Below are 20,409 nucleotides of genomic sequence, written 5' to 3'. Positions count from 1 at the left end.
CCAACAAAACCCCCGCGCCCCTGGCCCCCGCGGCGGGCCCCCCCCCGCCCCCCCCCCCCACTGTTTTCCCCCCCCCCCCCCCCCGTTCCCCCCCCCCCCCCCCCCCCCCCCGCCCCCAAAGAATGACGGGAAGACTTGCCAAAGAGCACCTAGATACCGGTTCTGGAATCAATTCCTAACCATATAATGATCCCACTTAAGGGAAAAAAATCCAAGTCCTTTCATATGGAATCCTTTAAAAGGCAGAATGCAAAGAACTGCAACAAAGAGAAAGGAACCCACGGAGGTCCGGAGGCGTATTCCTGGGAATACCCTGGGAGGAGAACTTACCCTCCATCGCAGGTCCCTGGACACTGGCCTAAGCAGGTTTCAAGGGTTCTCAGAGGGTCTTAGGGGCAGCAGGGAATGGAGGAGCAACTTACAGGAACATGATCAGTCATTCAAAGCAGTTACTAATCCTCAGGGCCTACTATGTGCCAAGTATTCTTTGATCCTAAAGGTGGATAATTATTCCCAGTCTTACAAATGAAGAAACTTACTGAGGCTCAGAGGCCATAAATAACTTGCCCCCAAGGTCACACAGCTAGTAAAAATGGGCCACGGTCAAACTCAGTCCTGGAGTTGCGGAGAGGAGCCAATAATTGGTCTAATTGTGCCATTCGAAATCCCCAAGAAGTTGCGAATGCTTCCTGAGCCCTCGTACTCAAGCACAGTGGAAAAGGATACCGTTTAACACCTATGTAACTCAGTCCACAAGGAGCCCAGAACCCAGTTTCTCCTACACTCAGTAATCTCTTGGTTCATTTGAAATCTTTCACAATTTCCCTGACACCTTACACATCTCCCTACACTGGGATTACCCTGGTCTGAGGCCAGGGCTCTCAACATGCTCCCGTCTCGCCTCCTCCAGGAGCCCAGAATAGGCAGGGTAGGTGGGTCAAGACTCTCAGGCCTCCGCAGAAAGCGCTGACTCCTGGTCCTGGAACGAGGCTTGCCACCCTAGTTTTGCCACATAAAGCAATAAATCAAATTATCTAGATAGAGCAAAAGCCCTTTGGAAACAGTGCCTACACTTACCATTCCCAGGGTTTTAACAGAAAAATCCCAGAAACCAAAGTGGGGTGGGGAGGGAATTAAGAGGCAAGCGTCTTGCAAGATGTCAGGCCCTACTGGACGGCCCCCCCCGGGGGGGGGGGGGCCACAAAAAGCCAACCTCCGAAGACAAGCTGGGGGGCTGGAGTAACTTTCCTTTCCCCAACCTCTCGTTCCAGAAGCTCAGGTCGGCGGCCAACCTGCCCTCCCCAGACCATACCCAATTTCCAGGTCTGCCCCAGGCTTTCAGATGCTCCGGGAACTCTCACACCCGACGCCACGGGCTCCACAGCCGAGGGCCGTTTCCAGCTCGCTCGGTGGGGACCCGGCCGGGCAGGCGAACCGAGCACTCGGCCGCCCTTGCGGGCTTCCCGGCCCCGGACCGGTTGCTCCTCCAGAGGCCGAGGCTCCGGATGTGAGAAATGGCCCCAGAAGCGACTGGACAGGCAAGGGCCTCGGCAGCGGGAGGGATGGAGGCGATGGCGGCGCCGGGTCCTCACCTCGCTAGCCAGCCGAACACGCCCCAGCAGCCCGGCCGCCCCTGGCTTCTGGCCAGTGGCTCTCTCTCTCTTTTTTTAAACTTTCCGGCCTTGGCGATCAGGGCAGGGTTTCCAGTCCCCGCCACCACCACCCTCCCAGCTCGCTGCAGTGCCTTCCAACCTCCCAGGAAGCGACCCCGGCAGACACCCCACCCCGCCTTGGGCCACCTGGAGCGGGCGGCTTCCCGAAGCGATCGGCGTCCGGCCAAGCCTGAGACTCCTGCGTCCGGGGAGGAACTCCCGCAGCCTCCAACAGGCCGGCTTGCCCGCGGTGCGCGTGCGGTGCGCCGCACACTCGCGCACTCTCGGGAAGGAAAAAAAAAAAAGGGGGGGGGGGGCGGTTAAGGGCTGATTTTTTAGAAAAAAATTCTTCAGCTACGAGAGTTTTGGGTGTCCCAGGCACGACTGCGAGCGCTCGAGAAGAACAATAGAAATGGGGGTGGGTGCCGGAAATGGTGCAGGAAGACCCCTATAACCCTATAAACCTCTCCTCCCCCTCGCAATTACTATTAGCATTAAAAGACCCCAGTGCCTTCAATGCAATAGTGCCTGTTTATAACTTTTTTCCGCTAGCTCCCCAGACCCTAAACAAGCCCCCTCCTCACATTATGAAATCACAAGGGCAAAGATCGCTCCCAAATTTGTGACCTCCTGAAGCTCTTGGGCCTCTCACCTGCTCTGCCCCTGGCACCCTGACCTGACTCAGCCCCCCTCCCCCAGCAGTTCCTCTGGTTTGCACCTAGACAATAAATTTAGTTTAATTTAGCTTCCGGTCTTTAATTTTAGCAGGTCTCCTTTTTGCATGCAAATCAATATGGCAATTACCATCTAAAAGCTCGCCCAGCCCCGGGTCAATGTAAATTGATCATTGTCCGCCTTCCACAAAATAACACCGGGAGTCTGTGGTGCATAATGAGATTATACTGGAAACTGTCTTTTAGATCACAAATTATATTTTATGCTGTCAGGGTCTTCTCCTAGCGGACTTCCCCCGCTAGTCTAATCACGGGGAGCCGAGCCCGTGGGTGCTGAGGGGCGATGTTGGCTGTGGAGACCTGGCTCTAAAAAATAACCAAGTGAGGACCCCCATTCCCGAGACCCTCGATTAGACACAGGCGGAGAGGAGCCTGCGCTGGGAAAGGGGGCCTTCTACAGAAATATCGTAGAAAAGCCTCGTTAATTAGTTCTCGTCCGACACAAAGTCAGCTATTTCTTCCCCACGGACACACTGGGGGCAACCAGCGAGGCCGTCGGGCCGGCCCGGAGGTCGGTGGTCGTCCCGTGCCAAGTGCTCGCGACGAAGGCGGCTTGGCCGCCACGGGGGCGGCCTAAAGAGGCCACTCACTCCTGCCCTGGCTGCTTCTCAGCCCGGCCGCCGTCTCCCGGGCCCCAGCAGCGCAAACAGACGGAACCCCGCCGGCCGTACAGCCCGGTGGAGTAGCCGGGGCGGCCGCGGCCTCCCCTCCACGGCCTGGGCGAGGCCCCGCTGGGCCTGAACCGTGTGAGCGGGCGGGCGGCAGAGGCCTCCGAGCGAGGAGAAGGTCTTCTGTCGCCGAGAGCACGGCTCTCCCGCCCCTGCACGGCCCCCAGGGCTCGGGTGTGACCCTGGGGCCTAACAAAGGGCCTTCTGAGCTCCTTGCGGCCGCGGCGGGGCGGGGGAGGGGCGGGCCGGCGGTGAGCAGCGGCCCGAGTGGACCGCGCGGCCCCGACCCGGCCCGGCGCCCTCGAGGAAACCACCCAGGTGGCATGGCCAGGGCTGCCGGGCGCTCCCGAGGCCCATCCTGGTGGCCCAGGGTTCGGACGGCCCCGAAGCCTGCGAGCCTCCCGCCCGGCCCGCGGCCCAGCCCTGCCCCGCCCGACCCGGCGCGGGCTCCACCCGAGTGCGGTCTTCCCTATAAAAGCTGAAATTCCCGGCTGGGCTCAGACAAAGAGGGACCGCGGCAAATCGACGCCGCGGGCAAACCAAACCCTAGGCCAGTTTACGTGCGCGTCTGGGGTCACAGAGGCGCCTGCTAATCCACCCTCTGCAGGCCGTCCCTGCAGGGTCCCCTCCAGGAAAAAAAGGAAAGCATAGCAAAATGAAAGCATAGCTCCCCTGTATTCCTCCCAGAGGCCGAACTTCGCACTTCTTTCGGTTCTGTCTTTGTCAGTCCACTAGGCCCTGAGCCGCCTCCGCAAACAGGACTTGGAGCAAGGGAACATCCATTCCTCCTGACCCAAAGTGGAAAGCTCTTCTTCCGCTACCATCCATCCGCTCAAGGTCAAGAACTCAAAACCTCTTAGAAATCCTCCTACCTGATCGACACATACCCTTCCCCCGCCCCCAGACGGGAAGAAACTGTAACCAGAAACAATCTTACTAATTGAGAGCCATCCACCCTTAGCTAGGCCTGCTCTGCCCTCAGCTTCCTTCCAGCCAAAGACACATTATTTCTCTGTGAATGAGCCTGCGAATGTGGTCGTGGGGCCCACACTTCCCTGCCCACGTCGGTTTCACTCCACAGGAAAGTCTGCGTGAGGCGTTGAGGAGTTTTTGTCATTCAGCCCGTGTATCTAAGCATGGATGTATGCATATGAATGGTTTTTGTGTTTCCAAGTGACCCTCTTCACACCTTTAAAGGGGCTTTTGTCTCTGAAACGTCCTTACAGAAATTCTGCCCCAGTTTCCAGCTCAATAAAGTCTGGGATTTTCTCTTCCAATATTGCTATAGGTCTCTCTATTTGCATATCCATGTTTACATTCCTCTTGGCCAGTTCTTTATCTCTTATGTATCTCTTGTTCCATGTGGGCATCGGAACCCAAGTGTCTTGATTTGTCTCGGCGCATGTCATCCAGGCGCACATCTTAATCTGAGCATTCCTGTCTCAGGCATACACCTCCCTCACTACTTACATTCTTGCTGTGCCTGTAATGTCGCTCGTTCCCAGGCCAGACCAATATGGGTTTGCAGTTTAAATGTAACTAGAGGATACCCTAGACCACAAACTCTAAAAGAGAGGAGAGGAGGAATGAGACAGACCAGTGTTACTAACGATTTATTTATATATAGGGTTAACCCACCTACAGATTTCAACCTCTAGAAAGAACCAGACCAATGTCTGCAGAGTTGTATTAAATTTTTAGACCAATTCAATATTGGCCCAGTGTGTGTGTATACAAATGATCGATCTTGTACACATCACTGTCCACCTCCAGTTTGGAGGCTGTCTCCCTGCATATATCTGATTCTAACTCCCCAGAAGTTCATGGTTAAAAGTGTGTTTACTTATACTGACAACTCAAGGACCCCTTTGCTCTCTCCAATGCGGACCTGTACACACTGGCCTGGCATTTCAAGCTTGGGTCTTCTGTCTGCAGCAGGCTTGGTCAGAGGCCCCACCCGACTACGGCTCTGAGCAGACCTTCCCACACTGGATTGCTGGCATGAATTCTCTCTGGGGACACTGAGGTCTACATCTGCATCTCCCAAACTCAGTTCTTTAAGTGAGGGTGCCCAGCGTGTGTGTCCACACCTCCCCCATTGAGAAGTGCGGTCAAACGAGATCATCTAGCAGCTGCGTCTGGTTTGTCGAAGAATCAAGCCAGTGCACCAGGATGTGAACGTGCATACACAGAAGAGAAAGGAAAACCCAAGGCCCCAGACTCCCGTCCCCTCCCCCCGGGGGCTACTCTGCCTCCAGAAATTTCTACAAGGCTCTTTGCCCCCGCTCCTCTTACACTCTCTCCATAGCCTTTAAAGGGTTAAGAGAAACCCTCGCAGCCTTCCCTCCACCCTGCTCGCTGGGCCCGCAGGCTTGCTCGCTCACTCGCTGCTCACGGGAGTCTGCCGCCGCCTCCGCGGCCCGCCCCCCCTTCCCGTCCTTCAGCCGGGAGGGAGCCTGCATGCCTGTCTAGACCGATCTATCACAGGCACACCAACAACACCCGCGAGAGCGCGGAGACCCTGCCCAGGTCCCCCTGCCCGCACGGCTCCCGGCGGACAGAACCCGGGGAGCGTGACCGCGCCTGCGGGGTGGGGGGAGCCTCCGGGCGCGGGCCGCCCCGGGCGCAGCGCGGGTCCTCCCCGGCCCCGGCCCCCCGCGGTCCCGCCAGCCCGGCTGCCGGGGCACAGTCACAGCTCTGCGCGCTGGGCAGTCCTATTTTTATCTTGTCTAATCCCAAACTGGGCGGGGAGCACAGGCGTCGTGCTTAGAGAACAAGAGATAGGCGAGGGAGGCGGGGAGGAGCAGCCAGGCGGCGACGCGAGCGGGAGCGAGTTAAAGACACAGTCGGGGCGACCGAGAGCAGGAAGAAAGAGCGGGCTGCGCGGGCCTCGCGGCGCCGCACGCAACACGCCGCCCGGCGAAGTTACACTCGTCTCCCTGTCGCCCTCGCTGCCGGTCCCTCCCCACTTCCCAGCGGCGCTCTCTGCAGCCCGGGCCGCGGGGCCCCGGCCTGTGTGGAAGGCAGAGGCCCGGCCGGCCCGGCAAAGGGCTGAAGAGAATCGCTAATGAGCTGCGCGGCCCATTGATCCGGAGAACACTTCCTAATTAACTCTCAGTCACCTACTGGTGACAGCGCCTCAAAGGACAGCGCTGGGGCCGTCCGAGCCCCAGCCCCGACCTGCCCACCGAGCGCCTGGCGCCCGAACCCCGCGCGCTCCCCAGGCAATCCCGGCGAGTGGCGGCATATGCCCGCACACCGAAGGCCAACCTCGGATTAAACCTGGACGGCATATTAATCACCACCATCTCGCCCCCCCCCACCGTCCTCCACGCGGTGAAATCATGCCCCAAATAAACACGAGCACCAACACTGCAAAGCCCAGACCAGAGAACAGGTCGGGGGTGGAGTGGGAAGGGTCGAGAAGCAAACGTATTCTCCAAATGTCCACGTACAGAAGGTCTCCGAAGCCGACAATTAAAATGCCTTCCACACACGCAATTCTGTCGGCAAAACCGAATCCAATACCTCGTAAGGATTGATTTCGGCCCGCGGTGTCCGTTTCCAGTGCCACAGGAAGTGTCAGATGGCTAGAAATACCCAAGTCTGTCTGCGTTCACCACCCACTACCTTCTGGGGTGGGCCATTTCCTCCCCGTTTTTACTCCCAGCCCACTTTAAGGATTTTTCTCCAAGAGGCTACCCCTAGAACCAAACACCACTACCCCTCCCCTAGTCTTCTCTCAAAAAAAGAAAAAAAAAAACAGCTAAAAACCCTGCGCTGTCTAGTCCAGACACAGCGAGGCTGCGCGGATACCTATTTGAAGCGCGCTGGTTTCTTTTTAAGGTTTGTTTTTAAATACACATAACCCTCCCCCTTCCTTCGCTCTCCCATTCCCAACCCCCACCCTAAAGACGCCGGCGGCGCGCGCCCTCGTGCGCGGGCACTCACAGCCTCTAGCTGGAGATCACGGACTTTCTGGAAAAGATTCATTAACAGCAAATTAAGCCTCGCCCGGCCTCGGCCTACACGCGATCAGACTCCGCCGTCTCAGGGACCTGGGGACGTGCCCACTCGAGAGTGCGAGCGGCGGGAAGCCCGGCGGGACCAGGAGTGCCTCCAGCCGCCCAACTCCGCACACGGCGCCCCAGGGCTTGCTTGGTAAACAGCAGGCGCACGTCGCCGTCGCCGTCGCCGCCGCCTCCCCGAGCCCCCGAGTTGGCGGAGGCTCTGCAGCGCAGCCGCCCGCCTGCTTGGAGCGCGGGCCCCGCGGCGCGGCGGCGCCTTGCCCTCCCCGCCTCGGCCGAGGATCGCGCCCGGGTGCGCAAGTTCCTCTTCGCCCTCAACCTCCGCGCCGCACGCCCTCCGAGTGGGACCAACTTCCTCCGGCCGCAGACTCGCACACGCCCAACAAGGCTTCCCACCAGACTCCCCGCTGCCCAGCGGGGGGCCCAGGTCTCGCCCCCCCCCCCCCGCCCCAGTCCCCGCCCTCCCTTCCCGCCGCCGCCCCCGCACACGCACATTTCACCCCCACCTCGGGGGCTCCTAACTTAAAACGCATCTCGCGACGTCGGGGGAAGGTGGGGGTGAAAGGGGGTCGCGGATAACAATTTTAAAAGAACATTTGCAAAACAAAGCGTCTGACCTGGCGGACGGGCCGAGTCGGAACCCCTCGCTCTGCTCGATTTCCTAGTAGTTTTTTTTTCCTTTAATCCACGTGATTCGTGCTTTCGGGCAAGCCAAGAAAAAACCCGGGACTCCCCTCCCGAGTTGCGCGGCGGCGGCGGCGGCGGTGGCAGCAGGTCGAGCTCGGCTCGGCCCGGGGCGCCCGCCACACACCCTCGCGCACGCACACGCCGTCGTTCCACTAGGAGGAACGACCGGCCCCCGGAGAGGCGAGACGAGGCGGCGGCGGCTGGGGGTTTTTACAGTTCTTTCCCGAGCCGAAAAAGAAAGCAGACGGGAACCCGCCGCCCTCCCCTTCCTGCTCGCGAGCTAACGCCGAGCCGAGCTTCCCAGCTTCCAGCCCAGCTTCCCCCCGCCCCCCCGCGCTCGACTCGCTGCGCTCAGCGGCAACCGCGCTCCCGCGCACACAGACACACACAGGCTGCAAACTTCCACTCCGCGAACTCCCTGCTCTCCTCCCAGCCCCCCGGGAGGCGGCAGGCCCCCCGCCGCACCCCTCCCTCTCTGGTGCCCATGCGGGGCCGCTTAGGTTGGCTGCATTTTTAATAACATAGCGATGAAATAAAAACGAAAGCGAGCAAAGCAGCCAAAGGGAAGCGCGAGGCGAATGCTTCGCGGGGTACGCGAGAGAGGCGGAGGAGCAGCCCACGGCGGGCGGGGGCCCCGAGGGAAGGGGCCGACTGCAGCCCGCGGCGCGCCCGCCCGCCAGCCCGCGCGGCCTCCCCGGGGAAAGGTGTTCCGGGCACTGACCTGAAATCCCCGGCCGGGGAGTAAGCAGGGAGCCTGCGATCCGGTGCTTTGAAGTTTTCCCCCCGAGCGGAGTCAAGGCGGCGAGGAGGAGCGAGGGGCGGCTGGGCGGGTGGGGAGAGGTGTGCGGGGTTGGAGGAAAGTGGGGTGGCGACGTTAGCGAGCGGAGAAGGAGCCGGGCCGGGCAAGCGCGGCGAGCAGCAAAGTTTGCCGTCCCCGGCTGCCCGCAGCCCGCTCGAAGCGCCGCGCTCGCTGGCCTCCCTCGCCGTCTGCTGCCAGCCGGCTGCCCTCGGGGTCGGCCCCGCCGAGGGGTGGGCTCTGGGCCGGGTGGGGGCGGGGCGGGGCGGGGCGGGCTCAAAGCCTCCGGGCAGGTGGCGACAGCCCCGCGCGATCCTCCGGGCTCCCGCGGCTGGGCCGGGCTCGGCCGGGCTCAGCAGCTCCCGCGCCACCGCTGCTGCCGCCCGCGCTCGGGCAGGAGCCCCAGCGCCATGTTGACGGATAGCCGCGAGCGCCCGCTCGGGCTGGGTGTGTGTGAGTGTGTGTGTGTGTGAGTGTGTTGGCCAAGTCGTCCCTGCACGGCGACAGCGCGGCTTGGGCTCCCCGCCCGGTGGCTCGCGGGCTCCCCCTCCGCCGCCGCCGCCGCCGCCTGCCTCTCTCCCGCTCTCGGTCGCGGTCTGGGCTCCGGCGCGTCTCCCCCGCAGCCGCCGAGCTCGGCCCGCGTTCAGCGAGGAGCGTAGCTCTGCCTCACCTTGCCGCTGGGAGCCCGAGCTCCGTCTGCAGCCGCACGCCGCGATCCCAACGCGTCCCCCCTCCCTGGTTCCCTCCTCTTCCTCCTCCCCCTCCCTCTGCCCGCCCTCCCTACCTCCCTCCCTCCCTCCCAGCAGCCGCCTCCCCTCCCCCCGCAGGCGCAGCGCTCGGGCGACAGCCGCCCGCCCGCCGCCTCCAGCTCTTGCAAGTTTGAGCTCCCCCAGCCTCCGCTCACCCTCCGCTGCGGCGCCTCGGCGGTGGGGTTTCGGAGGGGTGATTCCCCAAGAAAGGTTTGCCCGAGTTTCCCGAGCCTGCGTTTCGCCTCTCTGGGTCCGAACCCGGGACCACTTGGGTGGCGCCCCCGTCGCCCCTAGCCCTCCCCTCCCCCGCTCGGACCGAGTTGGATGCGCACAGCCGGCCCGGGCGCGCGTCCTGGGCGAACCACAGACCGACTCGGGCGGCGGCGGCGGGGGCGGCGAGGGCGGCTCGCAGATCCCGAGCCGAGGTGATGGGGGGCGGCGGGGGCGGCTCTCCCAGCCGCGCACCGAGACTCCCCTCGCTACCCAGAAGGCCAGTGGAGGACCGCAATTACCATAAAGCGCCTCGCACTCCGCTCAGCCAAAGCTGTCAAACCCCAGCGGCAGCCGCCACTGCCTCCTCTCACCACCAGCGCTGCGCTCTCCCGGCCGCGCGTCCCCTCCGAGACCAAGCAGAGCCTGGCGAGTGCGCGTCGGCGCCCACCCCTACCCTGGGTCGCCCCTTACCCCCGGAGGAGCCCTTTCCCATTTCGGTGTTAAGAACTACCTGAAAACACCACCCCGGGCATCAGTGGCCGTTCCGCCCGAACTCCGCGCCCGAGTTCCCTGGACGTTTCAATTGTGTGGGAATTGTTTGGAGAGGCGGGGGGTGGAGGAGGCAGCCCGTGGGGCACTAGGAGGGCGGAGGTGGGGGCCGCAGGGGAGCGGAGAGCCGCCAGAATCTCTGCCCGTTCACAGGATTTCACAGTCTGCACCTCAGATGGTTGAAGGGTCTGTCCTGACCCTTCACTTGGGCCTCGGGAGATTATCTCCCGCGTTTTATTTTCCTTGGCAGGGAGCAACTTTTGGCTTATATCGTTCGCCCCATAAATTTCCACTCGGTAACGTCGTGCTGATCGGTGCTCGGCGGCGGCGTACAGCCTGCGCCCGCAGCAGTTCAATTCAATTGACACGTATTGAGCTTCTCCAGCGCACCCGGCGCGGCGCTGGGCGCGGGGGGAGGGCGGGGGCAGGCAAGCAGGAGGGGGAAGCGGAGAGGCGAGGTTCCGGCCTCCCCGGAGCGCAGAGCCTCTAGGGCGAGCCGAGAAACCCCAGTTCGTGAAGCTGGCGGGAAGGGGTGGGAGTGGGGGAGGGGTGTTCCGGCCTAACCGCACCCAGACCGCTGGTCCGGACGTCGCGGCAAAAGGTGACTCCACTCAGCTGCTCGCTAGGGTCTTTTTATGCTGGGGGTGGGGGAGTCTCTTTCTGCCTAAGGACAAGATGGTGCAGGCTCGATGAGAACATCAATCCGAAATGGAGGTGGCTTGTAAATCCACACGGAAAGTTTTAAAATATCCTGGAGTGTCTCCACGCCAAAAATAATCAAAAGCATCTCAAGTTGATTACTAAGCCAAGGTCAAGGCCAAAATCAGCTCTAGCTAGCAGATCCCTTTTAAAAATTAGTGCTAATATTGACTGCGGGGACTGGCGATAGGCGCGATTTTATTTATTCTGTTTTAGTTCTCAATACATAGTTATAAAAAACAGCCCTTTTCAAAGCAGAAGTGAAACATCTCTACCGTTTGAAACCCGAAACTTCGGGCAGAATGAAGTCTTCGTGCTCCGGAGCTGCTTAGAACAACTGATGCAAAAGACAGGCGGGCGGGTGCCCCCGCGCGAGCAGTGCCCAGCCGCGCTGGGCCGCCACCGCTTCCAGAACCCGCGCCTGCATAATAGAATGCACGCCTTTTTCTTTCCAGTCTTTCTGGAGGTGGATGTCTCTGAAAGCTAACCCACACATTTTTTTAATCTCCGGTAACAAGCAGAAAGACACCTGGACTATTATGCTGTAAAGCTATTTTTTATAAAGACATTTTAGGGCCAGACATTAAAAGTTATTAGACTGAACGCATGCGAGTTACAGACACAGCTGGAGAAAAGGCCTCTGGTTGTGTGTTGTAGCAACATCTCTTTTTGAAGCGACTCCTTTTATTCAAAACAAGTCTAAAATAACCGGGAAGCCTGAAGTTGGGTATTTGTGGGGAAACTCTCTGAACGTGGTTCCAGACGAGGAGGCCGCTGTGCCACTGTGGGCCTTGCCAGAGAGCTGGCCTGGGCGAGTGCAGAGCCGTGCCAGTCTCTTCCGGCTCGGTTAGGCCGCCACAGAGCCCCTGGCCCCATGCCCAGCCACCTTCTCTCCCCTCCCCATGCCTCCCCAACTCTCCCCCCAGGCCTAGGCTTTTCCTGGAGTTAAGAGTTGCATGCAGCCGTCCAGAACTTTTAGAAAATCCAGGAACCAAGCGAGATCGTGGAGCCTGCTGCCTCACGAAGTCCTGTGGCCTCCCAGGGCTGCTGACAAAGGGGCCTGTTTGTCTAACTTTAAAAGTCCTGGAGTTAAAATGAGTTGGGGAGGGGGGTGGTGCTGTAAATTCGAAGGGGCCTAGAAGAGGGCTGACTGTGGGAGAAATTTGATGCTGGAGACAAACAGGCCAGTAAATTCGCCTTTGACGTAATTTGCAGCATTCACACACACCCCCTTTTTAAAGAAGTCTAGCCTCCATGGTGTCCTCATTCCGGCTGGTGGGATTCAAAGGTTTCTTTTCTATCTCCAAGGGATACATTTTCCAACTCTGTGGGATTTTAAAAGTATCTTATTAATGGAGTCCTGAGAGGCATGGGGGGAGGGGGGGGGCCTTGGTGACTCACTGAGAATTAAAATGTGAGATTTTGCCCCGAGGTGCTCTAAGGGGGTGGGGGGTTGGGTGTTTACACCTATTGGTCGCTCAGTTGGAATTGATCCAGGGAGGAGAAGCAGAAAGCTCAGGAAGGGTAGTCCCATCTTGCGTCCCCTTTTGGGAAGGGGCTCCGGGAGCTGGGGACACTGCATAGCCTGCAGCGTGTACCGGCAGCCAGGGCCTTCTCCTGCTCCCCCCTCCCTTGTCCTCCCAGGAGTCCCTCGGGAGCTGACCTGGAGGTCAGGCTGCTACACCCGGCACTCAGCAAGGGGAGGATTTCAATGAAAGCAGAGGAGGAGGTGGAGAGGGCCAGCGAATTCAGCGCACAGGCAGCGGAGAAATAAAGAAATAGGCACCAAAAAGGAGAGGTGCTTCGAGTTGAGCTGGGGGGGCACCCCACCCTCACCCATCTCTTGTCCCTCACTGGCCTCCTGTCCCAGTAATAACATATGTAAGGTTCGACCTCAGGCTCTCGAGAGCACTCTCCGGATGCAGATTCTATGCTGGCTCTGCAACTGGGCAAGCAGGTTGGCGCTTTAGGGAGCAGGCCTGGAGCACGGCCGCCTCATTCAGGCCAGGCTGACTGTGCAAGGCCTGCCAGGGCCTCTTCCACACCTTCAGCCACCGCCCGGACCTTGGGGAAAGGTCATGCATCCTGTGCTGAGGTCCTTAGCCCGTGTTTGGGGGACCCTGGGATCCCAGCATCGTTTGTGGGGTTTGTTTGTGGCATATGTGTAGGATCTAAATCGTGAAGCTCGGTGGGCCCTCAATGGCGCTCTTCAGAGGCTGTTTTCACGTCAGGGACACTGGTTACTGGAATAGGTGGGACTTGGGTGATTACAGATAATGTATTTTTACATAGGGTGAGCTAGCCTATTAATGTTACCTATTTTTAAAAATACACTAATACCCACACTAACAGTCTTCCCTAGTCACTTTGTCAAAGAACTCTGGGCTTACCCAGTGGCACTTAAAAGACCCACTGGCCCAAGCACAGGGCATCCTTGTCTCAGGGATTTCAGTTATCTGGAAACATCTAAAGGTAGCTGCCTTGCATGGCAAGAGACTGCTAGACTTAGGGGTCACCAGGTTGAGAATGGCTGCTCTTTCTGCCTTGCCTTTGAAGGGTTACTGGGCGTTTGGGGGAGGAGGGTCCGAAAGACAGGCCCTACGTCGTACGTAGTAGCAACCGCCTCTGGGAATTTATGGTCTGGGCTGGATTAGTGTCAGGTTCCGAGCTCCCCAAACCCAGACACCAGTGGGTGAACTGCCGTTTACACTGAGGGGCCCTCTGGGTAGACGGGTGTCAGCCAAAGGAGCACAGAGACAGGCGGCTTCGGGGAGGCAGCGTCCTGCGCTCCACCTGGTCCCAGCTTAAGAGCCCTCGAAGCCGCCGCACTGGGCCGGATGCTCCTGCAGATAAACCCGGCCGCCACGTCCCGCCCCGGCTGCTTATTTAGCAAGGCGCCTCCAGCTCATATTTGACCCTGCCCGGGGCACTGAGTGGGGACCGCGGGGAGCGGGGGCGGAGAACCACCAACTACTTGCTCTCGGACCCAGCCCGCCGGCCTTCCGCCCCAGCCATCTTGTAGCCTGGTCCCTCTTCCACTCCCGCGGGAACCCTGCGGAGACGCAACACCCCGAGCCCCTTCGCGGGCACCACCCTAGGGACTGGAGGGATCTGGAAGGCTGCGCGAGCCCCTTGCTCGGGACAGGAAGGGAGTACGGCCCAGCAGATGGAAACGCGGCACTGATGGTCTCTAAATACCTCTGAAGCCCCCACAAAGTCGGGCGCAGAAGTGAGTGGCGGCGGGTGGTCGCCTCAGAAAGGTCGCAACCAGGAGCAAAGCTTGGGGGTCGGGCAGGACAGGGGATTCCAAAATCCGCGGCACTTTTTACCCGCTCCCCTTCCCCCTCCTGGCCCACTCGGCTCTGCCTTCGCCCCCATGACTCCCCCTCCCCCCGCCACATCCCTGGGTCTGCAGCACGTTAGCAGCCGCGCAGCCCCAGGTCGCGAGTGCCGAGGGTGAGGGGGCGCAGGGTGGTTTGTGTTGCGAGGCCTGACAGAACCTTCTGTGTGCGGCGGAGGGAGGAGGCTAATGCATAATGCACAGCGCCTGGAAGCCCGGCCATTAGCGGCCTGTCGGTGACACAGACAAACGACTGAGGGGGAGGAGATCCAGCTCGCTCTGGAGTTTAAATATACCAGCGTGGAGGGGAAACGCCATGATTTAAAAGTGTGTGTTTGCAGACACTCGCATATATTTTAATGATTTCCAGCAGGCCTTGCGTCCCAGCCTTGCATCCCCCTCCCCAAAAGGGGGATGTGTATAGAGGAGGGGGAATGAAGGCAGAGTGAGAGGCCTCAACCCGAGACCCACCGCCAGCTTTCGAGAGATGAAGAGAAGAGGTTGGTAAACGCAGCATGGAAAAAGCGAGGCCTAGGGAAGCCCCACAACCCAAGGCCATCCTCAGAATTTTTAAAAAATCTGGCCGTCAAGCCTTCCACCAAGGAGCGGACCCTCTACGTTGTACTAAAAAGATCGGGGGGGGGGGGGCATAAATCCCGCCACCCTTGCTTCCCCCAGGCGCCCTCATTTTTGAATCTTCCTTTTCCACCGACAATCCAGAGACCTCCTTCCTCCGGTTTAACACACCAGTGTTTTTTAGCAATTAAGGCGAGAAGGGGGTGGGGATAAAGATAAGCCAATTTTTTTTTTCCTGCCATGCAAGTGTGAAAGATAAGATAACGCTAAGCTGGGGCAAAGCGGCTGCTTACAACCTCCCCTCAGCGATTTTGATCGGTCACTTCTTATCTCGCAAAAATGCTCCTTTCGAAAACTGCATCAAAAAAAAAGAGAAAGGCTGAAGGAAAGCATTTTCATTTGGAAGTGACATTTAAAACCCACCTCCTCTACACCAGCAGCCCCCTCTCCATCCGCAGGGCTCCCCAGGAAAAGTCGCACCTCGACTACGGGGTTTCAGGCTTTCTCGTGGGGGGCAGGATTACTAGTGTAATTAGGCTGAATAAAACCAGGGATGCGTGATGAGGATTTATCCTGCATCCGACCCCAAGCTCGCGGCCGGGTTTTCCTTCTCTTAGTTACCGATCGGTGTTTGTGTTTTACCATCGCGTTCGTGTGTTGAAACTAAACAGGTAGTTATATTTGGGAGGGTCATCTAACTATGTCAACATGAAGTGGCTGTTAATGTGAAATAATAAGAAACTCTGCTGATTATTACAGACTCCAGGAAAGGGCAGGAAAGGCATCACACGCCCCAGAACCGGAGAACTCTCAGCCGAACCGGACTCTCGGGGAGTTTTATAAAATCCTTTTTTTCGCACAAAAATCTCACGAAGGGGTTTCCGGAAGACTTTGTATTTGTTGAGGGAGGTTTCGGTATTGAACTCCAGGCCCGCAGGGTGGCCTGTAAATTCCCCCCAGCCCAGCGGCTGACCCCCGATCACAAACATCAAGGCGGGCGCCCCAGGCCGAGCTGATGAGTCTCCGCGCCCACCTCCGGCTTTGAGCTCCAAAGCGCCCACCTCCTCGTCCCCCATCCCGGGTTCGCACCTTGGCGCCTGGCGCACACCGAGTCGGCCCTCTTTGGGCCAGGCTGCACGACCTGAAGCCCGGGGCCAGCTGCGGCCGGATTGTCCCCGGGGAGCCGAAACCGCCGAGCGGGGAAACCCCTCCTCTCGCCCTTCCCCGAAAAGCCTGGCCGCGGCGTAGGCGCCGAGCGAGCGGGCATCCGCTGACAGCCGGGCCTCACGTAAGGCCCACACGCGTCCCATTAGTCAGCCTGAGTTCCCCTCGGGCGAGCCGTCTGGCGCGGCCCCAAGGCCGGGCGCGGGCGGGGCGGGGGTGCGGGGCCGCAGCGAGCCGGGAGCGGGGCGGGGGCGCGGGCTCTGCGGGGCCCGGCCGGGCTCGGTTCCGCGTTCCTGGGCCCGCGGGTAAGCTGAGCCGGCGGGGCAGGCCGCTCCCTGGCTGGCGCCGAGGCGCCGAGCTGCGCTTCACGTGCCCGCCATATCAGCGGCGGCGAGGAGAGGGGGCAGGGAGGCGCGCCGCAGCCCCGCAGGGTCTCCGGCCCCCGTCTCCCCCTCCCCGCTGGGGGCTGGGCCGGGACCACCCGGCAGCCCCCATCCCCGCGCGAGCCGAGAGCCGCGCTGCCAGACGCCGAGAAGCTCCCAGGGCGCCGTTCCGAAAGCTGCGCGGCGGCAGCAGCCAGGGGAGGGTGCTCCTCGCGGCCGCCCCGGGAACTTCCCAGCCGCCCCGCCGCCGCCGCAGTCACCGGGACCGGAAGCCCTTGCGCCGCCCCGAGCGGCCTGCGCTGGCCCCCAGGGCTGTTCCAGACGAGGACTGGCTGCGCGTCACCCTCGATTCCTCCCGGCCCCAGGCGGCCGCCTTCGCCCTGGGGCATCCCCATTTAAGCCCAGAGGACCCTTCTCGCGGTCCGGGGAGACCTCCCTCTATTATCGCCAACAGCGCCGCCCCACCCGCGCCCCCAGCCCCGCAGCTGGGACGGGAGGGGCGCGGAGCAGCCACTCCGGCCGGGCAGGAACACCTGCTCCTGGGCCCTGCAGCTGGGCGCGTGGTGCCGGGAGAGGCTGCCTACTGTTGTGTGCAGAGATCGCGGAGGAGAAAATGGGGCTCCGAAGCTCAGGGCCAGGCGCAGCCGCGCCTCGGCCGCCCCCATCTCCCACCCCTTCTGTGTGATCAAGCCCGAAGCCTGAGGACTCGGGTCTCGCCACCCCTGGGATCCGTCTTCTGGCCTTAAGAGGTCGTTCGCAAGACAGATGGGGCAGAACCTGTTTTGGGAGCCTTCCCGGTGTTCGCCCCCGCTCTCCAAACCAGACACACTCATCTCCCCTCGGCCCCTACTCTAGCCGCCGGCAGGGGACCGCAGTAGGTCACGGTGGTACCAACAACGACCCCCCTCCCCACGAAGGATCTGGTATGGGGTTCGGACTTGGCCACTCCGCGTGAGGAGGGCCGCTGGACCCTCCCCATCTCCTCCATGCCCTGAGGAGATCGGGCGGCCGAGATGACCTGCGCTGCTTGCCCTGCCTCACCCCCCTCCCCCGTCCCGCCCTCCCCGGCGCTCCTGGCTCAGGGCCCGGCCGGGGAAGGCGTTGTTTTGCCAGCGGGAGCCGAGCGAGTGCGCAGAGAAAAGCCTCCCTGCTCTAATGAGAGTGCACACAGCGCTGCAGCGAGGAGGATGATTACCCGGCGGGCGGGGGGGCGCGGGCCCGGGCCGCGGGCGGCGTGTGCGGCGGCCCCGCGGGCCCGGAGTCCCCGCCTGTCTGGCTGCTAATCGCACGCTTTCTGCTGTTACGGAGGCAGGCGGGAGCTGGCGGCCGAGCCCAGCGCCGGCGACTCGGCGGGTGACACGGAAACATGGCGCAGCGCCCCTCCCCCCCCCCCCCCCCCCCGCGCTCCCGCCTCCCGCCTCGCACTTCCTCCCGCCCGCGCGGCTTTTGCAGTTCTAATGCTCTGCTGTCGGCCCGGCACCATTACGCTAGCAGCCGCTTCTCGGCGGCCCCGCGCGTCTCTTTCCCCTTTGTTTTCAGGGTCTATAGAAAACGTTTGCTTTTGTCCTGAGCTCTCGTTAAACCAAACTTGTGGTGGCAACGGAAGGCGGTGCGGGCGGGGAGGGGCCCGGGGATTTTGGCAGCAGGCGACCAGAGCGTGGTGGAAACTTCTCTCGCTGGGTTCCCCGCCACCCCGCCTTCCACCCTCCACCCTCCCCTCACACACACAGGCCAGCCGGCCTGCCGACGCTTCCCCCTTCTCCCCCGAGAGGCCTCAGCACTCCAGGAAGGAGATCTGGGCCAGAGGGACTGTGACCAGGGGTGAAGAGCCTGGGTGCGAATCTGTGAGCCCCAAGTTTTTGGCACTCGGTGACCTCGCTCCTCGCAGCCCTGAGTTGCCTGTCCCTCCCGTTGGTCATTCGGGGCTTTGTATCAGCCGGTGGAGAAGGAAGGGGAGGGAAGAGAAGAAAGTGGTTCGTGTGTGTGGTTTTTCTATTAAGGGTTTGGTGGAATCTCTCCCCCCCAAATGCACAGCCTCCTTTATAGGAACTAGGACGAGATGGGGGAAACGTGGGATCCCCTTCTGGGGATAGGGTCAGAAACCTAGGCCTGGGGGCTGGATCCTACTCTACTGGCCGGCTCAGCCACATGCGGGGTGGTGCGACCTTGCAGAGTGGGAGACAGGAGGGCCAGGTCCCTTGATCCAGGAGACGCGAAACCTCCCTCCCCCCGGGCCTGAGCGCAGGTCCCCCCTGGCGCGCTCCCCACACCAGCGCGCACGCCTTGGCTCTCCGCACCGGAGCTGCTCAGGCGGCAATTTTTTAAGCCTACAATTAAGCGAGGCGTCGCCGTGTCCTCTGCTAGTGTCGATCCTGTCAGTCGCACATGGCCTTGGTGCTCCGGTCCGAGGCCCTGCGATTAGTCACAGGCTCGCTTCGCTCCTTCCCTAATCCGCCTCTGCAGGCAGCCTGGGGACGCGGCCGACTTGGCGGCGCTGGCAGGGAGCCACCGCGCGCGAGGCGGGCCGCCTGGCCAGTACCAGCCCGGCTGCGCCCGAGCCGGCGCGGGCCCCGGGGTGCGGGCTTGAGACGCCCTCCCCCTTCACAGCCCCCGGGCTGGGGCGGCTGCGCCCCTCCTCCTCTCGCCCCACTCCCGGGCCTGCGAGATCTATTTGTGTGGTGTCATTTGCATAAAAATAGGACAAGTGTTTCAGTGCGTTCGAACGCGGGAGGCGAAATCCTTATTGATGTGTCTGTGTGGAGCCCTCGGTTGTCGGAGCGGTTTGATTTAGGGTGTTTGTGTTGCCTTCTGCGAGAAATGAGAGGAAATCCTGCGCAACGCCTTCGGCGGCCCGGGCCCCCCAGAGCATGCCCCTCTGTGCGGCCGGGAACGGTCCACCGCCTGGACCCCGGCGCGACGAGTCCACAGCGAGCAGGTTGAGGGCCAGGCGGGCGGCCCATTATGACTCATAAAACCGGGCGGCATAATCACCAGCTGCCAACCGGTTTACGTGTGGCGTTTCCCAATGCTCCCTTCGCCCAGCCCGGGCCTCCAGCGGGTTCGCCCTGGACGCGGCCACAGCCGCTCAGTAGGGGCTAATCAAGGGGCCGCTCGGGCCCGTCGGCAGCGCGGCTTCCCTGCCCGGGCGACCCCCGCTCTCCGGCCTTTGCGCTGCTCGCCAGCAACTCCTCAGCTTGGACGAATAGCTGGGAGGGCGGCCGCGCGGAGCCAGTAAATCAATCATTAACTCCCCAGCGAGGCCTGGCCAGGGAGGGAGCGGCCGCCAGAGCCGAGGCCGCGAGGCGAGCGCAAGGCCCCCACCCTGGGTCGGGAGCCGTCCACGCGCCAGCGGACAGGGTGCGTGAAGGCGGGTCTCCCCGGCGCCTTCCCATCCCCTCCAGAAGCCTCCGCCCGCCGGGCCTTTCAAGCCCGCACCTCGTCTCGCCGGGCAGGTCGGGTTGCTGTGCGGCCCCGGGGCGGGCGGGAGCATTAACGAGCCGCCCGGGGCCTCGCGGCCTGCTCTCCCCAGGAGAGCCTGCCGCGCTTGGGTAAGCGCCTCGGAAACGGTCGGGCTCCTCCAGACTCGGGCTTGCCAAAGCAAGCTGATCGCCCTTGTGTCCACCGGTCTCCCTGCGGCGCCCTCCCCACGGAGCCCACCGTGGGGCGGCACGCCGGGAGTTAAACGCTCCGGTTCGCCCTGGCTCCTCGGCGGCGCTGAGAAAACGCTGATCAAAGTGGTTACGGGGAAGGAAACACACGCACACTCGGGCCTGGGTCGAGGAAGGCCGACTGGAGAGACGGCTCGGAGCCGCCTGCCTCGACCCGCTTCCCACACTCCCGGGAACGCGGCGGCGGCGGTGGCGGCGCTGGCCCGCGCGATTCCCTCGGCGGAGCTCGGCGCGGCGGGGCCGGGAGGACGGCGAGGAGGGGGGAGGGACAAGGGGGCGGGAGGCGAGCCCGGGCTGCACGCCAAGAGGCCCGGAGACGCAGATTAGTCACCGCTCGCCTCGGCGCTCACGGATGCGCCCGGGAACCGGGAGGGCAGGCGTCGGCCCCGCTCCGCCGGGCTCCGGGCGCCTCGGCGCCGCGGCGCGGGTGCCCCCGCCCCGAGCTCCGCGCGCGCCCCGCGCGGCTGGATGGACTCTCGGGGCTCGCGCTGTCGAGATCCACT

The 20,409-nt window shown here is 61.9% G+C and overlaps 1 protein-coding gene across 9 annotated transcripts in view; it reads right to left on the bottom strand.

Annotated features, from left to right (window-relative positions):
• The window catches only part of BCOR (BCL6 corepressor), a 114,957-nt gene that overhangs the window by 35,607 nt on the left and 58,941 nt on the right, over window positions 1-20,409 (bottom strand). For 4 of the 9 annotated variants that reach the window (XM_046672948.1, XM_046672957.1, XM_046672955.1 and 1 more), the window contains exon 1: window positions 8,491-8,625. The exons of 3 other annotated variants lie outside the window; for them this stretch is intronic. The gene's annotated coding sequence lies outside the window, so the exon portion shown is untranslated. Of the gene's footprint in view, window positions 1-7,005; window positions 7,450-7,699; window positions 7,951-8,490; window positions 8,626-20,409 lie in introns of those variants that run through there. 2 more of the 9 variants (XM_046672950.1, XM_046672951.1) reach the window with 2 other exon arrangements.

Source organism: Equus quagga, chromosome 10 (genome assembly GCF_021613505.1).
Source record: "Equus quagga isolate Etosha38 chromosome 10, UCLA_HA_Equagga_1.0, whole genome shotgun sequence".
NCBI classification, from domain to species: Eukaryota; Metazoa; Chordata; class Mammalia; order Perissodactyla; family Equidae; genus Equus; species Equus quagga.
The sequence above is the reverse complement of the archived record's forward strand: the minus strand, read 5'-3'. Positions and strand labels throughout refer to the sequence as shown.